The sequence below is a fragment of the Leptonotus elevatus genome, chromosome 4, assembly GCF_054856555.1.
Source record: "Leptonotus elevatus isolate MCC_2025b chromosome 4, RoL_Lele_1.0, whole genome shotgun sequence".
Classification (NCBI taxonomy): Eukaryota; Metazoa; Chordata; class Actinopteri; order Syngnathiformes; family Syngnathidae; genus Leptonotus; species Leptonotus elevatus.
Window position 1 is genome coordinate 23,095,475 of NC_141242.1, and position 21,129 is coordinate 23,116,603.

At 37.8% G+C, this 21,129-nt stretch overlaps 1 protein-coding gene across 4 annotated transcripts in view; it reads right to left on the minus strand.

Annotated features, from left to right (window-relative positions):
* The window catches only part of zfpm1 (zinc finger protein, FOG family member 1), a 91,072-nt gene that overhangs the window by 46,625 nt on the left and 23,318 nt on the right, over positions 1-21,129 (minus strand). The window contains exon 1 of one of the 4 annotated variants that reach the window (XM_086074743.1): positions 13,064-13,207. The exons of the other annotated variants lie outside the window; for them this stretch is intronic. The gene's annotated coding sequence lies outside the window, so the exon portion shown is untranslated. Of the gene's footprint in view, positions 1-13,063; positions 13,208-21,129 lie in introns of those variants that run through there. 4 annotated transcript variants of the gene reach the window in all.

The window sequence follows — 21,129 nt, forward strand, 5'->3', positions numbered from 1 at the left end:
ATTAGTGAAGGGCTGATCTATATCAATTACAACTTCACAATCCCTACTGACCATAGTAATTATACAGTACTTTTGATCTATTTTAGCCTGTTTGAAGATTACATCCATGAAAAGGGGGGAAAAAAAGCTTCTTCATTATTAATGCCCCCTCTTTAAGATTAATATATCAGCCTTCTTAAAATGGTACATTGGGAGCTCAGAACCGTCTCTTGTTTGCCGTATTTCAAACCTCAGTTGTGATTCTTCGTTGCCAGAAAATAGTAGTGGCCATTTTCATTTCCCCAGAGATGGTGAAAAACGGAACGATTGAGTCTATCGTAGGTAGCCCATTTTTTAAGAGCATTTGAGCTCTTGATTGAGACAGAAATAGTTCATGTGCTTCCTTGTCAAGGGAGAGCAGCAGATGACGAAAATATTCGAAAGAGGCAATGGTGCAAGGTTTGACATTTAATTCAGAGAAGAAAACGTGATTACAGTTGGCCCCACCCCTCTGCCTCAACCCAGACAGGTTGTAAATTAATTCTAATTTGCTTGTGTCAAACCAATAGAGGGATTGTTTCCGAAGTAAAGCCGTGACTTGGGGCGTATATATTTACAATGCTGAAACAAAGGAGTCTATAATCTATACAAAGCACACAACAATGCCTGTGAATGAAGAAGCTTGTAGAAAAAGGGAGAGGCAATTTTTCTAATTCTGTTAATTTCACTTGCAAAGCAATTAAAAGCAGGCAGAGATAATGCTTGGAAACAATCGCTGCCTGACAAAGTGTTTCTGTCTTTGTAAATGAAACATCTTTAGGCTAATTTCAACTTCCACGCCTGCATGGTTCACTCTAATTTCAGATAAAATTAACATAGCTAGATTTGGACCTTCATAAGAGAAAAAAGATAGTCAAGAGGGGGGGGATCGATCCCATACACAATATTTTTAGAATTAGGCCCATGCCGTCCAAGCGTTGCTTTATCTCGTTTCCAGTATCTATGAGGACATTTTCATACAATTAATTTTGCTTTAATCATAATTGTACAAAGGGACTTCTCTGTATAAAATTCCAATTACATTTTGTGTTTCAAATGTAAGTCTGAATTTTGATTTCTTTCCTCATTACAGCCCTGGTTTAATGAATCAACGACTGCATCACTGCTTTCGGACATTGAATGGTACAGAAAAAGTTTCTACTTTCTTCTTTATCCAAGGAGAAATATCTTCTCCTTCTTGTGTCTTGGAGAGTTGGTAGAAAGGATAGTGGGGGGCTGGAAGATTTAAGCGGTGCATTTTCCGCTTCATTTGCCACTTGAAGTGTTAAAGCTACATTAATTGTTATTCTCAGATATATCCATCAGGAAAATTGGACTGAACTATAGGAGATGGAGGCACATATGTAGTATCAATTGGGCTGAACTCATCAAATAGCGCTGAACTTTCCGAGTTGAAGTAATGACGCAATCCACTGCTCGTGAAAAGAGCCTTCAGATGCCTAATTCCTAAACGTCATGATCACAGAAAAATAACAATCAAGTGCAACGTTGAAGAATGAAAGCTAAGAGAAACCGAAACCTCAAAATTCCTCAGTGGCACAAAAAGGATGATAAATAATACTTTCAATTATTCCAGGTCGCGGTGCTTTCCATTCAGAAAAGCTTTTATTCCTGTTTTTTTAAGCCTAAGTAAAAATAAATAAAAACCACACATGATAGCGAAAGATCTTTGCAGTTAAGATAATGAACTAAGTAAATGTATTTTCAATAATCCCTGACAGTATGAAAGGAGATCTTAGCAAAAAGAAGAGGCTGCTTTAGATAAACACACCAAAGATGAATTTAATCCATGAAACACTTGTAAATCCTAGTGTATCGGAAAATCAAGGTTTAATAATATACATAAATTGTTACTGCAAGGTTTTTTATTTTTGGACAGTAAAAATATAGGAAGCTCTAATCTTTAATATATGAACTGTAAGAGCCCAAATGCACTTTATGTTAAGATTATGTCGATTATCGTTTGAGTTAAGTTATTTTGGTGAAAATCATTTCTGTATTGGCACAGGGTGGGTGGTTTATCTTATCTTATAAGCATTTAACAACTTTTTATTTAAGAATATTTTACAGTATATACACTGCGTATTGAATAGGGGTGCCAAATTAGTGTGTTAATTTTTAGTTAATGTAAAATTCCTTTAACGCCACAATTTTTTTTAACGCGCAATTAATAACCGCCCCTTACTTGGAAAGCTTGTACTGGGGGAATTCCAGTGGCAACGCAGCAGACACGTCCATGTCAAAATTTAGCAGTAATGAATTTAATACTAATCCATATTTTTGTGGCGACTGGGGTCAAACTGTATATTACAATTTTAAAAATGTGCAGAATGTCACAAGCTACTTCATTTTAAAAGATTAGATAGCTATCACCAATGTCTAAAAAATGCAATTATGCCATCTAGTGGCAGAACAATAACGTCAACACAAATTAATATCACACTCGTTTTTTACAGTACAGTGCAGCTTTTTAATTTTAACTAAATGTTATGAATTATTATGAAATAACTATCAATAACTAAAACATGCAGCCATATTTCTATTAGTTTAACATTTGTTCCCACTTTTATGTTAACAAAGAGTATGAAAACTTTAGAAAATTTAATTGTACATTAAGAACAGATAGAAAATTTGCGATTAATCGTGAGTAACCTATTAAAGTCATGCGATTTACTACGATTAAACATTTTAATTGCCCAACACCCCTAGTATTAAACTACAATGGCCTCAAATGCAAATAATAATATATAGATTCTGTGAATTCATGTTGACTTGAAGGTAACATTTTCCAATATTCAGTCAACTGTTTTTCTTTAGTTCATGTAAAACCACCACAAAAGGGCCGCCGATATCCGAGTACAATACCTTGAAATAAGGCCTGGTATCAGTACTCGCCCATACCTAATTGTTTTATCCTTTGTCGAATCAAGACATCTGTGTGTTTGGAAAAAATATACATATACAATGGAAAGTCTTGGACAAATCAGAGTATATTATGGTGGAACTGGCATTTCATGTCCTGAAAAACTATTGTAAACATGGCTACATTTTTGATTCATGATGTAATTGTAGATGCAAATGTGATGGACAAGAACATCCCTCACGCACACACAAGATGATGGTGTGAAGGTATGTCTCGGTTGAACATTGAAAACGGGACTTAAGTTCTTGCTGACACACATCAAGATGAAACTGAGAAGAATTCTGTACAAGAGGAGAATACTTGAGCTGCTGCTCAGGGACTGTCGCTGTCTGTCTTAGAAAGGCACGAGGAGAGGCAGAACAAAGCGATGCAGCTGATGAAGGCACCCAAGATACTGCTTTATTAACTCTCCATCCACATCAAACCTGCGGCAGGCAGCTCCGTGATTAAACACTGAGACAACACACATCAAACCTGTATGCTCAACAAGCCTGATTAAACACACGCAAGCCTTCGCCGCTCTTACGCTAATAACCCAACGCACTGGGAGAGAAAAAAAAAAGAAGGAGAACGGGGGTGTACTTGTATCAGACAATCATAGATTTAGAAAGAAAAACATGAGGAAAGGATATTTAAAAAGACGACGGGAGAGGATGGCAGCTCGACAAACGTGACTGGAGAGGAGCCACTTATCGATCGGTGTAAAGGCGTGAGAAAATCGTTCCATCAACTTTTCGCAGCTCCCTCAGGTCGTGCGCTCAATGCCAACAACCAATCCAAACCAAATCAGCACAGACCACTTCAAATATATCTTATTACAGTGCCATGCCTTGATTTACAAGTTCATTTCTAACCATGGCCACGCTGGTAAGGCAAATCATTAATTTTAAATCAACTTTCCCCAAGTGAAATGAATGGAAATTAATCCGGAGCACAGTATTGTAAATTATAAAAATATGGCTTCATGACATTTGATTAAGTCAAAAGCCACACATATGCATGCACACATAAGCGAAAATCAAGCAGAGCTTACCAAACCAGTGAGAGTGGACGCAGCTGGAGCCGCAACAATTAATCAACAACTAATTGATTATCAATTCATCAATAATTTTTTGATAATCGATTTATCACTTATAGAATTGCCATGGAAGGGAAACAGTAAATATTCTCAGATTTCTTAAGTGTTGAAATAAAACTAAATTGCTAAACAATGATCAATATTATTATCTTTTTTTTTTACATGAATTGAATATTAATTTATATTTGTGCATTTCTTGCACTGTCTATTTGTAATAATGTAACGTTTTTAATAATAGGGGATGTAATTTAAAACTTGTTTTTTAAAATCGGATTCATCGAGTAATCCACTAAATAATCGACAGATTAAACAATGATTAAAATAATCGTTATTTGCAGCCCTAGACTCAGCGCAGTTTCCAGGATTTCTTAATAGCACAATTACTTGCACATTTCACTTTCTTGAAAGCCATACTGAGGGATAATTTACAACAACAAAAACAACGCTGTGTGAGAGTAAACATGGGTGGGAAATTCCGGTCCTTGAGGGCCGTAGTTCTGCATGTTTTAGATGTTTTCCTCCTCCAACACACCTGATTCAAATGATGAGGATCAATATCAGGCTTCTGCGAAGCTTGCTGCAGAAGCCAGAGATTCTTTATCATTTGAAGAGATTCATCATTTGAATCAGGTGATTAGGAGGAGGGAAATATCTATTCTAAAACACATGGACCGGAATTGTCCACCTCTGTTATAGAGTGACTAATCTTAACTCATTCACTGCTATTGCTATTTCTATTAGTTTCGTTTTTTTTTTTTTTCACTTTTGTTAACAAGAGTATGAAAACCTAGAAAAAAATATATTGTACATTTAGAACAGATATAAAATATGTGATTAATCTTGAGTAAACTAGTGAAGTCATTTGATTAATTACAATAAAAAATGTAATTGCCTGATGCTCCTAATAAGAAAAAGAAAGAAAATATATATTATTAAAAATTAGGGCCGTCAGACGATTAATTTTTTTTATTGTAATTAGTCGCATGACTTCAATAGTTAAGTCACGATTCATCACAAATTTTATATCTGTTCTAAATGTACAATACATTTTTTCCCTAGGTTTTCATAAAAATGTGAAACTAATAGAAATAGTTCAAATGAATTTTTGACGTCTATAGACAATAATGGCAGTGAATGAGTTAATTACTTGTATCTTAATTATTTTTCAGGAGCAAATCATTGGTTTGTTTTAGCTCAATTTTCACAGTACAGTGGACACCCGCTTACTCACGGTTCAGCACCCGCAGATTCGCATATTTGTGGATATTTTTCATTTTTTGCCATTAATATTTTATATTTTCGTGGGTATTTTTAGGGGTGGGGTCATTTTCTCCCAGTTTCATGTTTTTGGGGGGTTATATTACCACCCAATCCCCCCACCCCACCCGGCTGCAATGTGCAAATAATTAGAAGGTGATAACTGTTGGAATTTTCCCTTCTTCTCCTCAAAAGAAATAGAAAATATGTTAGTTTACCACATTTTAATCATGCACAACAGATGTTTGAATCAAAGTAAATTCAAAAGTACCCGCCCCGCCCCACCCCTATGATCAGTTGCAACGCACGGGTTGATCAGACCCATCATATTTACAGCAGCTCAATCGTTTCTCTTTTTAAGTTCATTGTAATTGTGTTGAAATAATAAATACAATTGCATTTTGTTCGTGGTTAGTTAAGAAACCATCATCTTCCACATGTGACCTTTTTTTTTAAGCCAACACAGGAACTTGGCAGTCTGAATGCGTCGAGTTCAAAGGAATTCAAGTCCTCTTTAACTCAACTGCATACATGTCTAAATGAAGAAGATTCTCTCGATCTCTCTCTCTCTCATTCTCCTTTCTGACCTGCCGTCTTCCTCATTTCTCTCCTTATCTTCATCATCTCCATATCTTTACTTTATTCCTCTTTGTGGCCCTTTTAATATCTCTCGTGCTCTTTCCCCATTCCTTATAGCACCACCTTCCTGTTCTTCCTCTCCCTCTCTCTCCTTCACCTCCAACTCTTCCTCCTCCTCTTCTTTTTCAACGAAAAAACGTAGTGACTGCAAGCGTCACTCTGCGCGGATAGCTGGGAGCCGTTGGCGGTTATCGGCTCCAGCAGACTCTCTCTGCCGGTCTGATCTGTCTCCTCTTCATTAAGCAAATACGCCGACGTGGAAATGAAAACATAATAGCTATTTGATTTCCAGCGAGATATTTTGCATATTGGTTCGGAGCTGATAGCGGAATTTCATCAAGTCGTTTTTTTTCCCCCTCTCTCCGTCTCTCTCCCCCACTCGCTCTCCCGCCATCACCACTGCCACTGCTTTAGCCTACCTCCCCCCCGACACAACCCTCTTCCCCCTTCCCCTTCCCTCCATCCACACACTTTAAAAACTGAATTACTGAGATGGGCCGACTTTCAGAGATATTTCTTTGCATTGCTGGGAAGAAGGGGGGGGGGGGGAATCTGGTTCCCCAGGAAGACTACTTAAACGATTAAATACCCCCCATTCTCATCTTTTTTCTCTCTGCTTCTCCCTCTTTTGATAACAAGGAAGAAAATTTAAAGAATTCACAGTGCGTTAGGTTGACTGCACTAATCAGAGATAGGAGGGAGAAAATTAACTCCTTAATGAGCAGAGCCGTCTCCCTGATAAAGGTCCTGGTGAGACGGCGAAGTGGGACACTGGCTGAACCTTGGGAGAGAGACAGTAAGGGGGAGAGATGGGAGATGGAAAGCGATAGAGCTGGCCAGTGGACGGCTTGTAATCGAAACAGAATGAGTGAGACTTGACACCATGCAGAGGAACAATTAGTTTAGCCTCCTTCTCCTCAGAGGACATATTTGCTTCTGGAGGTAAGAGGGGGGCAGGTAGTGAGATAATAGCGATACGGGCCTTATAGCATCACAGATACCCTTCGTGCATTGCCTCAGCACCAGACGTGATGAATGGTCCAGTAGTGGAGTATATCCTTCATGCCCCACTGAGAGAAAAACTAGGCCTGCAGAAGAGTGCTCGAGCAGCAGCTTTTTCGCCACAGGCCTACAGTATCTGATAGTCCGGTGCCTCTCACGAGGACTATTCACAGCCCCTGAACCCAAAGAAATAAATCTCCCTGATGCTGTGTTCCGTGTTAGGACACTATGTTGCTTCAAACCCGATAGTAGTCCTGCCATGTTAGAGCTTCAGCTCGTAGAGTATGGAACACTTACATAGATGTGGACGATAAAATGAGAAAAATAAGTCTTAATTGATGAAAACTGTCTTTCAACAATTGTCGTCACAAAAGACTCATTCCAAACTATTTAACTCATTCACTGCCATTGACGGCTATAGACGTCAAAAATTCATTTTAACTATTATTATTTGTTTAACATTTTTTCCCACTTTTGTCAACAAGAGTTTTAAAACCTAGAAATTTGTTTTACGATAAAAAAATTGTAATCGTCTGATGCCCCTAATTTTATTAAAAATTAGGGGCATCAGGCGATTAAAATTTTTTCTTTTTTTTAACAAAGTTTATACATTTTTATTTTATTTTTTTCGAACAACCAGGTCGTAGAGTAATGGACAATGGGCAGGCTCAAGACTATTTTGAGTCTATCATACTGGCAAAACTATACAAGCAAATTTTTAGTAATCTCTTTGTCACTTCTGGTTCTCTGGTCACTACCAGAATAGGATAATTTATTTTATGTTTTAAAGAGAGGAGAATGGATGGATGACAAAATTAAATCTGACCTCAAGTCAAAAATGTGTGCGCCCACGAGTCTAAACAAGATATTTTGAGCAATATTGGGTCGGTGAAATAAGATTTACATAGAAAAATCCACCCATTTTTATCCTTATCAGAGGGTAGCCATTTTGTTTTGTACACTGTAAAAAGAGAATTGTTTAACCAATTACAAATTGAATTGTTGACTAACTTAAAAAAATGCTTCAATTGGTAACACACAAATGAATTAAAATAATCCAAAGTGAATACATTAAGTTTAATTATTATGAGTTCATTAAACTTAATATATTCACTTAAATTAAGTTAATCCAAAGGTAATCCAAAGTGAACATATTAAGTTTAATGAACTCATAATTAATTAAAGTTAATATATTTACTTTGGATTAATTTAATTCAATTGTGTGTTACCAATTGCAGCAATTTTTTAAAGTTGTTCTACAATTGAATTTGTAATTTTAAATTGGTTCAACAATTCTCTTTTTAGAGTGTACTGCCACCTGATGTTGACCGAAATGGATGCCACAGCGCCCATGGGCTCAGCTTGTGAACGGCTCACGTTCTGGGTTCGGTCACGTGATGTGCGCAAGGCAAGCCCATCAGCACTGTGACGTTAATTTCAGTCTACAGCAGGTGGCAGTATAGGGAAAAAAATGACCGGCACCGGAGATGGATAAAAACGTGTGGATTTTTCGTTGTAAATTTTATTCCACAAATACAATATTAATCAGAATACCGTGTGGGGGCACAAAGAACATATTAACTGTGTTGACTATCCACCAGGCGTAATCACATGCTTATTTATGACAAGTTAGTGTTGATTTGTATGTGTTGTGTTTCAAGTAGAATTTTGTTTGAATTGCCTTCATAGATATTGACTAACTTAAAAAAAACCCCATCCAATCACCTCAAGTGCCCTGGCATTAAACACAAAAGCTATTTGTTATATTTTTGGTTAACTTAAAACACGTTTTCCCTACAGCTCTAAAACAGAAAGTTATGGTAATCAACAAATCTTGTGGAAATGATGTCTACGTTTAGTGAGGTGTGACAAGTGTACACGTGTCACATAGATACTAACATGTTGATAACATGTTTGAGAAGGTGCATGTCATATTTCACCTCTGACGGAGATTTATTTAGCTCCTACAAAGTCACCTCTATGCTCCTCGGATTATCTCTTCTTACATCGTCGTTTTCAAATAGTGTAGCTCAATGAGTTTGGTGCATTTTGAAAACAATTCCCATACAAAGGAAAGGCTTTCAGACTTCTCTCTGGAGCCGAGGAAAAAGGAAACATACAACATGTTTGCAAATTTTTTGTAATACGGGATCTGAACAAATATTGTACTTTGTATCCTAATGTATCAATGAGGTGTATCACATTTACAAGCTATTGGCTCAAGTTTGTCCTCTGGTAGCCTACTGTATTGTTTTTTCATGTTCCTGGCAGCACTTCAGACGCTCGAAAAGAAGGGGGGAAAAAGTTGCAATTTCCTCAAGGACATCCTACTCCCGCATACATCAATAAGCATCAATCGAAATAGAAAATGAGCCACGCATGTTGGTGAAATGTTAATGAAAAATAAGCACATGTGCACAGTGATAACAATGTGTTAACACCGTTAAAACACAAGCAGCTTGTCAGAATAACTTTTGTGTCGTTGTGCTCCAACCTTCGCAGGTTTGACATTAATCTCCGTGTCCATACCAAAGCATTTTTTTTTAAAGAACTGCACATGAGTCACACTATTATATCATCAGAGTCCGTTTATATTTTTGTTGAGTATATTTAGAGCAAAATACAAATGCTATTAGGCAGCACAGTGGAATAGTCATTAGCATGTCTGGGGTCAAATATTGGCTCAGGCCCAACAGTGTGCAGTTTTTGCATGTTCACCCCATGCCTATGTGAGTTGTTTTTTTCCTCACACATCCTTAAAACACACATGGTTGAATTATCCACAGGTGTGAATGTTTGCTTGGCTATTCAGGTTGAATCTCAGACTATGCAGTTGTACTTCACGTTGTGGCAGTTTAATGAAATCATCAAATCAATATCTTGCGCATTTATGATGCAGCAATGACGGTAATAGAGGTTCAAAACAGGTGTTGTTTAAAAATGCAAAAAGAAAAGAGGGGTGGCGTTTTGAATAAGAGTGATAAAGAGCAGTTACCACGCAGCCTGAGCTAAGACCCTGGACTATTGAAGCCAGGCATGCAGACGAGAAAGCCAGCTGATAAGCCCCACTGATAAAAGATGGAAAATAGCAGCAGATTTGAACTTTCCCACCATCCTAAGATCCATGGGAGGAGGGGTTGAGTCTACTTACTTACTGAATCCCTCTTTCTATCTAACCCTCCCTACACATACACACATAGACTCACTCACACACACCACATCCACCATCACCCCGTTACCTCCAGACACTACAGCAAGGCCAATACACAGCGAAAGGATACACGGTTGATTTCTCCAAATCCAAACAAAGTGCATGCAATTCTGTGAAACAACTTTCAATCCAACCATCTTAACTCATTCACTGCCATTGACAGCTGTAGACGTCAAAAAATCCATTTGAACTATTTCTAGTAGTTAAAAAAAAAAATCCACTTTTGTTAACAAGAGTATGAAAAAAAACTTATTTTTTTAAAAAATACAGATATAAAATGTGTGATTAATTGTGAGTTAACTATTGAAGCCATGCGATTAATTACAATTAAAAACTTGAATCTTTAATTAACATTTTTTATCGTAAGTAATTGCATTACTTCACTAGTTAACTCACAATTAATCTTATTTTTAATTTTACATCTGTTCTAAATGTACAATAAAATAAATATAGGTTTTCAGACTCTTGTTAACAAAAGTATAATTTTTTTTAACTAATAGAAATAGTTCTAATGATTTTTGACGTCTATAGCCGCCAATGGCAGTGAATGAGTTAAAAAAGAAGAGGAAAATTCTATAAAATGCTTTATTTCACTCCACTCACTCAGTCTTCCCTCTCTCTACAAAAATATTTGGCCTTGAGGAAGATGGTGAACATTTTCACAGTCAGCGTGATGAAATAAGGTCATCCCTGTATGGAGCGTGGGTGGGGCCATGCGTTGGAGGTGAGGTCTTTGATTCTTGGATTATTCGGCAGATATTCTGATCGCTAAAGGCAGTACTTTAAAAATAATAAAAATAATTCTAATAGTGGAACAGCTCGCCTATGTAACCTAACCCTAACCCGGAAACACAGTTAAATTCTTTAGCATAGCACCCGAAAGAAGCATACATTTTATAATCCCAGCACTTTATCTCTCAACATCTTTTATTCAGTTAGCCGTCACTCTCCATGCTTGTTCTACAAAGTAACCTTCTTCCGCTCATCCTCTAAACTATTGCGGCCTTCATGATTATCAGAATGTCAACTGGAAACTCATGTACTGTAAATGCAACGCAGATCAAACACACACACACACACACAGACCAATTTCTGCTGCTTCCAGAGACTAAACAACCGAGAGGGAGGAAGGAACAACAGCTCCTACAAAAAGAGACAAAAACATTCATGGAAAGTACAACAAGATCTTCCCTGAGCGTGGTTTCACCTTGTTGGTGTGGTACAATTGGAAGGGTTTCGTTTCGAAAAAAAAAAAAAAAAATTAATGGAGTAAATTTTGAGCTCATCAACGCTTCTTAACAAATTACTGTTAATTTGGCCACATAAGTACCCCAAGAAAACCCACACAAGCACAGTGAGAACACTCCACACAGTTTATTTTGTCTTATCTTTGTTTTTTCAGCCTTATAATGGGCTGAGACCTCCTTGCACTTCAAAATGTTACCAAATGCCAACTCAACTATAATTCCTAAATGGTGGTCAGTGTCCGATTTTGTCAAATCCGAAAAGCACTTATGTCTCATCTATTTGTTTTTTTCACTTCCATATATGAAGGATAATTGAGAATAATAATAATAAAATTTTCCAAGCACTTAAAGAGATACTTGACTCATTGAGACATTTTTAGCAGTAAAAAAAAAAACAATCTGTCCAGAATTAATCTGATAACGTCTTTATTTTTCATGAACAATTAATACCTTTAAAAGCGTATTTTTCTATGTCTCAGTTTGCTGGCCAAACCCAGAAAACAGGTGAGCCGTGATTGGTCATTACACATTTCCTTAGTACATGTGATGTCATCTTCAGTCAAAAGCAAGTGGAATTTTTTTTTTAAAGGTAATAATTGTACATGAAAAATAATGACATTATGGAATTAATTCTGGACATTCTGGTTTTTACTGCAGAAAAGGGCTCAGTGAGTCAAGCATAACATCTAAAATGGATGTTATGTTTATTTTCCATCTTCATACATATTCAGAGTGTAAAGTTATCATGTAGGCCATTAACTTTCATTTCTACTTACTTTGCATTGTGAATGTGTAATCTCAAAAAGTTTCTTTCAAAATTCCATATGGTGGGACAAATTTCTAATTTATTGACAGGGAACCAGCTTGGTTCCGATCCCTTAGCTGAGATTAGAAAGACGGGATTGCGAGTGATATCGGTCCTCTCATCTCTTTGCTGGAAAGGGAGCAATTATAAAGGCATCCGAAAATGTTAAGACAGTCAAGAGCTAGTACCTAATTACCTGCTTTTATTATTCAATAATTACATTGTAAAGATTGTCTACTTTTAATGTGCCTATTGGCTAATGCCCATGCTGCACTATAAATTAGTTCTATCACTTAACATCTACAGCGTGAGTGGCCTCTTGCAAAACATGAAGATGACTCTCTGAAGTAGTGACGAGAGAGAGAGAGAGAGAGAGAGAGAGAGAGAGAGAGAGAGAGAGAGAGAGAGAGAGAGAGAGAGAGAGAATGGGCTGGGGGGGCGGTTGGGTCAACAGTCACAACTTGGCTTTGCATCCGTTATCTCCGCCTCCTGTCACAAGTCTTAAAATAAAAATAAAAATAAAGTGAGATGGTGGCAGCAGTGTTGGGGTGATAGCCCTGTGGAGCATGAAGAGGGGATGTAAAGGAGATAACTGGTTAAATATAACCTATTGCATGGCTGGCAGCAGCAAAGAAAGGAGGCATTTTCAAGAGGCAGGGCATCAGCGGAGCCCTCGTTGCCCTGATAACATCCACGTTAAGTGTGTGTGTAAGCAAAAGACATCCATAATTACTCTGCAGATGGAAAATACACACATAACACACCAGTATGCAAGCTAAATCATGAAGGATTACTTTAACACGTGGACAAAGAAAACCCACACAAAGAGGGAGCAGAGCCAAGAAAAGATGCGCTCACTTACATCTACGTATCTTTCTGCCTTGCCAAAGGAAGTATCAGCAGCCCCATTCTCGCTCACCCCCTTTACAACGCCAAAAGTCACAACAGGATTTTTGATGGGAAAAATGTGCTTTCCTCAGATGATGGTTAGATAGGGGAGAGTACAGCCAAATGTCAAATATGATAAATGGAAGGGTGCAGAGACAAGATCGCTCACACAGCACAAGCAGGCACACACACAGGGAAATACTCCCCTTCTTCATTTGGGCGCAGAAGAAACACACAATACGTTACAACTGTTTCTTCCATGCGAAAAGTCACGAAGATGACTGCCTCACATTTTGATAAGATCCAAGAAAGTAATAAAAGAGTGTGTGTTTAATTTCAACTCATAGTTGCAAATTAGATTTTAAGGGGTCTCATATACACAAACAGGGCTACTTCGAACTAGAACTGCAACTAACAGTAATCGATTAATCTATTTTATGAATTATTGAATCGGGTAAAAAAAAGTTTTCAAAATGACAAATCATAAATTAATTATGATTCCGTTACTGGTTTTGGTATGCAATGCAAGGAAAATTGGCAAAAATATTGATTGTTTTCCAAAGTAAAAGCAATTGCTTTATTTTGGTTCAAAACAAAGATAATAAGTCCGCCTTCATGGAGGACTACAGAAATCGGAGAATATTTACTAGACTTTACACTGATCTCATCGGCTGAACTCGGATCAGATGATATTTAGCATTTCGTGCAAAATCAGAGAAAACTGTAATATCTTAATTTGCGCAATCGTTTCCACGAAATAAGACATTATATGTTCTAATTAATGTTTATCAGCATTTTTTGTAGATTTTTTTTTTTAATGAATTTCAAATGAGATCAATTATAAGTGGGGTTTTGCTTTTCGTGGGCCGGGCCACCATCTATCCACCGCAAATGGCGGAGGTCGACTGTAGAGAAAATATTTAAACAAAAAAATAAATAGATATATTGCTCCATCTTCTGATCGACTAGGTGATCGGATATCATTTTTCCCAAACATGTTGATTGCTGTTGGGCCGAAAAATCCTGATTGTGTCATATTTTTTGTTGAGGAGTCAAAAATTTGAGCATTTGGACCATTTTAAATCAATAAAAAGGATCTCTAAAAAATTCCCTGTTTAGCAAAAATAATAATCTATTACTTTGATAATCAATTAATTGTTGATTAATCGATAATCATTGCACCTCTTCTTTGAATACACAAAAAAAGATGAAGTGATGTACTTTTGGCCCCTTGTTCAAAGAACTGATGAGTGAAAACGCAAACTTGAAAAGATGTTCAAAGACGCATTCTAAAACATTTTTGTTGTAATAGATTTCTTTTCATGCAATATATGTTCATGATTGCCCTTTCTCATTTCAAACTTTGCATGCTTCTGTAACAAACAGCATTTAAAAAAATTAACAAAATTGCGCTTACGCAAAAGTATTTCACACCCGTCACCCGTTCAATAAAGCCTAAATGCTCCAGGAGTTTAAAAAGCTTAATTATTGAAGGTGTGCGCTGACATTTGAAAGGATGGGCTTCCAATTTTTCGGAGCTGGGTCATCGTGGGTTTATTTGTCACTTCTGACACCCCCCCTCTTTAAAAACGGCTCTCTGTTGACTAGATTAGCTCATGGTGACCTCAGTATCTGACCATCTGCTGATATCTATGATAGCATCAAGTCTGTGCAGGACCCTGTCAGGTTTTGTGACTTTTGGGGCCATATAGCCTGGCCTTGCTGAGTGTGTGTGTGGGTGTGCGTTTGTATGTGTGTGTGTGTGTGTGAGAGAGGATGACAGAAGAGATATTTTAATATCTCGCCGGTGTGGATTGCTGATAATGTTTTAAGGCAAGGCCCAGTGGAACGAGTGGCGGTAGCACCTATCTGTAATTAGTAACCATTCGCTATCACTGATAAGATAAACTACGCCTGACCTTTTTCATTCGTCGCCATGGTAACCTGAAACCCCCTCACCCAAGCACACATGCACTTCTTTTGTATTATTTTTGTGATTAGCCAGCAAATAATGACTTAGATATCAGGAGTCGATGGGATGATTAATAATTTTTCAGTTCTGTGTGTGCACATAACATGTGTAAAGTGTAATCACTGTCAATCAGTCGTGAAACTAGTGTGTGTGTCTTGGCTTTTTGATGTGAATAATGGAAATTCAGGAGGAATCCAACAGCTTTTCCAACCATGGCAGAGCTATACATGATCGATGAAAAATGAACGCAATATGCCAGTGTTACCTCACGTTAAACACATTGTGGTTTTAGAGTGCCGCAAGGAAGGCCATTTTTCGATGAAAAGAACTTGAATTGAGATACGAGGTGAAATATGTGATCAATGTCAGTGACTTAGCAGCCTTTCCTGGAAAATTTCACAGTCTTTGTGAAGATTGTGTGAGATATATTCAAGTGCAAAAGATGATTAAACAGCACACATCAGGAGCATCATCTACTAAGAGCAAGTTACTTAAGTCACGATTCTGTACATATACACACTAGGGCCGCCACAGACAACTATTTTACTAGTCACCACCAGTAGTCACAATTATTTCATTAATAGGATCATATTTATCAAAGCAAATCGCACCAGCGAGCAGCTGCTCGTATTACCCATCATTAAATTGCAGCTTGAATTCTTTAAGGTATGTGCCATGTTTATGTAAATAAAAAGCAATACTGTGGCTTTAACATTTGTAACAGCGTTAAATACTATAAATACATTTTAAAATGGAACAAAATACTATACACTATGGATAGTTGCACTGTCTATCTGCTATAAACACAAAAATACTTGTTAACATATTTCAATCTTCTCAGGCTTCAATCGTTGATGAGTAAAACTAGGAAAAGTCAAAAACACTTTGTCTATGTTTGTGCGTTGTCTGTCTTTCGGCATCATTATTGCCGTTCAGTATTTGTGTTTTGGTTGTTACTAAATGTAAGTTCATTCACAGATGCTAGAATATATTAGCATCATCATAATTGACATCTTGCTACAACGTTAAACACACCTGCGTGTAACCTGTGTATGCTAAAGATAGCTTCCGGACACGATCGTCCCAATGTCAGAAATGGAATCCGGCATCAGCGTCAACATGATGATGATGATGACAAATCTGCTAAATATATAAATAAATACATACATACATAATGAAGTTATTAAATTAGCTGTCGATGACTAGTTGACTAATCTTGGCAGCCCATACCCGGACAAAAAAGTTGGTACACCTCTGTTAATGAAAGAAAACAAATAATAATAAAAGAAAAGCAATAATGAATACAAATGTGAGGAAATTTAATGAATTAATCGCTTAGCTGTCAGTCAACTAATTTTGACAAATCTAGTGGATAAAGCGCTGTATGCACTCCATTTATCATTTTGATCAAATTGGATTTATCATTTGTTGGACTATGATGTATATTTCACAAAAATACATGGGGTAACCATTCCATTCCATTCAGAAGTCATTCGTTACTGTCAACACGATTTAAAGGGCGATACTGAGCTCATACATAAAGTACATATTAGGGATGTAATGTAACGATATCCAAACGTCACAATACAAAAAATATTCTGATAGGAACCTCATAATACGATAATTATCGCGATATTGTGGCAAGGTTGGCAACATAAAAAAGAGCTCATTATACTTTCTAAAAATTCACGATATTGAGGGGGGGGAAACACAATATTGTGATTTTGCACATAATAAGTGAGTGACAAAGAAATAGGCTTGGCCATGTCATTTCATGTCATGTCATATGCTCCTATTGGCTCAGCGACGCAAAGTGTCATGGTCTATGTAGTTTACAATGCTGTATTCGGCGAAAAGTAACACTTTTTGACGGCGAAAACTATTTGGTTGTATAATTGATTTATGGGAGTGATAACTGCCGCGGCCAAAATGCCTAATTAAAATTAAACTGCACAAGTACTAGCCACCAGAGAGTACTACAACTGCACAAATGGAATACAACCTTGCCTTTTTTACAGATGTGCTGCTTTGAAAATTGTGACATGACGACAAGGGATAAACAAGGATATTGTGGCAATATTAATATTGCAATATCACAGTTATCGCTACATCCCTAGTACAACATATTGTATATATTCACACTTCCTAGCACAGATCTGGCTTTTAGAATTAGTCCACAAATGTTGAATAGGTTTAAGTTTAGGGATTTCGGAAGGCCATTCCAGATGTTAGCCAGCTACCAAAATCAGTTTTGACGTGTGTGTAGGATTATTTTCTTGTTAGAATACTCCACAGTGTAGCAGAGTCCTCCTCCTTCAAAATCATATCCACTTTATTGTCATTGTGCTGCCTCAATTTTGATTTTGTCTGAAATTAAAACTATTGGCCTACAATATATATTTTACCCTTAAATATGTATAGTGTTCTACCAATATGGCTTTTACCACTCCTACGTAACATGCATGGTATCACAAGTGAGTATGCAAAGCAGGACCAGTTGACTAAAAGGGCAGCGTAGGTTTGCTCTATAACGGAGCAAATCCGAGGCCTCCCAATTGTTATCAGTGAGATCCCTCAAATGAATGAAATCAAGATGAAGGACATACTTTCCTATGACTGTACTTAACAGGTGGATATACCCTCCTACATGTTTGACAATAGGTACAGTGTTTCGTTTCTTCATACACAGGCATAGGAAAATGTGAATGTACGCCACCGATAAAGAAGGTAAAACCAAAAATGGTCACTGAAACGGATGAAACCTGAATTTTCCAAAATACATATTGACAAAGCACAAAGCTTCTGGGAAACTGATGAGACAAGACTGGATACTTAAGGCAATGCACATTCGCTCTACGTTTTCAGACTAAACATGGAGGAGGCTCAGTTATGTTCTGGGGCTGCCCGACTCCAACCTGGACAGTAAGTCTTGAATTTGCACAGGGTACAATGATATCTCAAAATGAGGAATTCTGGAGCAAAATGTTCTGTGCTGCAGGTCAAAAACTCCTCAAAAAGCATCATGTCCCAAAACATGCAGGAATGGCTAAGGACAATAACAAAAAAGAAAAAGGAAAATGAAAAGACTACAGGGGGTTCCTGCGTTACGAACATTCGACTTACGAACATTCGTAGATACAAACAAACGCAGACTGATGTCCATAAATGTCATAAATGCATGTAAAATGCCGTATTGCCACATCATGCTGTACAATACTATAGTTCCCCTTTCTGCCAAAACTCACACTGCGAGTGCCGCTCCAAGCGCACATTTTCAACATTCATCTACAATGAGAAGAAAAAAACCCTCAAGTGAGTCCGTTTGTCAACCACTCCTGAACTTGCACTCGAGGAATCCACCAAAGGTAAGAAATCTCAGATGACAGTAACAGTAACTTCTCTTTCCGCGAATATTGACTGCATGTAAACACAGTCTACAGTTACAGATATATGTGATCATGTCAGTGATAGCTTCAAAAGGTTTTGCAACAAAGTATAAAGTTAAGGATATGTAACACTACTGATACAATCACTTTTGTCCACGCAAGTTTCACGAGTTAGAGCTTTGAAATATTTCTGTTGAACCACAAAAATAAAGCAAGGTCTAATTTTTATTGGTTAATTTCGAGTACATTTAGTATAACATTTGCCAATTTCAAGTTACTTCAATCACTATTGTTTTTCTTTCTTTTATGAAAGGGCACCAACAATTTTGGCAACATGTAGTGACCGTGATTAATAGAACGACTGACCGCTTGGTTTCCAGCCGCAGAATAAAGATGGATCTCACAAAACTGCACCCTTTGGGTTGGAAGTGTTTGAGGAATGTGCTAGGTGAGGAGGATTTAAGCCAGATCAGATGAGCGTCATTGAGATATTTTACAGATAATGAGCATCCTGGGATATTTCTGGAAACTCCCTGCTATTTAAACAGAGAAGCTGATAATGAATGCAATATAATGCTGAGTGATGTAGACTAAAGCAAGATCAGACTCACACAAGCAATATACACCCCACCAACGCACACACTCAGAATACATGTTTATATACTGTGTGTGATAGTAGCCCTCCTTCAGAGCACATTGTCTGTGTAGGGCACACACACACGCACAGATACACGTACACACTATGTCTGCATGAATGCTTGAGTAAGCGAATTGGCTTCAGCAATGGCTGAGGAGGCAATATGTTTGCAGAAAAGAGGGATAATCTTTTATCTTTCCCCCTCCCAAATGGTTTCTTAAAGTCTATATCACTTCTCTGGCAGTTGACGTTCCACTTTTTCTGCTTTAATTATTTATTTATCTATTTCTGCTTTGTGTGGGTTCAGCTAAAATACTTCTAAAGCGCTTAATGGCCCTATCGCTGCCACAGATCTGCTGCCACATGCTGCCTTTTCCTCGCTTCCAATATTTTTGGGAGATACTCTATGGCCCGGACTCAAAAGAACTGACACTTTATCAAACCGTCTTGACGAGAATGACACGGCCAATTATTGACAAATTGTTCCTTCATAGAATGACAGTAAGACAAGGAATGGAGGGAAAAAAAAGGGGGAGAGTGACTATTGGCATAATGAGTGCCACCCCCTACAACACACAGACTACCCAACAGGCCTGAGGAGACAGGCATCTATCAGATTCTATTAAGAGCTTGACACTTTGTCGTACAAAGCTGCCCGTGCCCCGCCACGCATTAACTGCTATTATATGCTCATGAACTCATTTTTCTCTTCTTATTTTTTCAATTTTTTTTTTTCTTTTGTGCACTTAAGAACCACGTCACTGTGTGCGTGTGTACAGTTTTTGTGTGTGCACGGAAGTCTATTACATCTTTCAGTCAGGTTTTACACCACGTCGCAGCACTGAGACTGCTGTGGTCAAAGTATTTAATGACATTTGCTGAAAATCAGATCATGGCAGATCTTCAGTGTTAGTGTTATTGGACCTCAGTGCTGAATTCAACACAGTTGATCACGATATATTACTTCATCGCTGAACAATTGGCACCGTTTTTGTTTGGTTTGCATCCAGAGGTGCCAAATACAGTTCCAGAAAGTAAAAATCCTGCCACAGTTTAGCTTTATCCTCAGGCGCTATTTAGCTAGCTCCCTTGCTAGCTCCCATACTCATTTACCTACTAGGGAGCTAGCAAGCTAGCTAGCTAGGATCCATGGGGCTCAATTACCTGCCAGGGAGCGAGATAGCTAGCTAGCTAGCACCCATGGTGCTCATTTACCTGCTAGAGAGCTAGCTAGCTAGCACTAGGGGCTAAAGACAAACTGTGGCAGGGTGGCTGGACCTGGATTTGCCACCTGTTTGAATCCTACTTAAAGGGGAGGGATTATTTTTTGTCAATGGGTAAATTTAAATCTGAGTAGAGCAAAATCACATGTGGGGTCCCCCAAGGCTGCGTCCTGGTGCCTCTTCTGTTTGACCTCTTACTCAGATAATAGAAAAATAATAATAGACACACAACTCTACATTTTAATGTCCCCAGATGTCCGTAGCACCATACAAACACAGGGTAAATGCATGGAACAAATAATTGAGTGTATACAGTGTATGTTCCATCATTATCTAGAGATAAACAGAGAATAAAATTGAGGTACTGTAGTTGTTTTGAGAAATAAGGAGGAACATCTTAAAGGATCTTTGTGCAGTTTGTCACTTTTTTACCAGCGACTGCCACATCTGGCCCAAAGTGTAACTGCAGCATCTGTGTCAGGCTCGTTCATGATGCGTGTGCGAGTACGTGCACGATCTTAAAGCGACAGCCTTAGTTGACAAACGAAGACATGACTTCAAATGAGGTAAGAAAAACTCCGCCCCTGGAGGAACTGTGGAGTGTGCAGGGTCCGCACACTCTACTATAAAGGGAAGATAAGAGCTGTTGGATGCAGTCTGAGTAAAACAGTCAGGGCTCTTCGTACTCATTTGGGCATTGGCGGTGCATGCATGATGTAGAAAAAGCTTTAACATTACCTTTTTAAACGGCACAATGCACCTTTAAAATCAGCATGTATCTCCAGTCTCTTCAGTTAAAAATATCAGACCAGGAATCTTGGC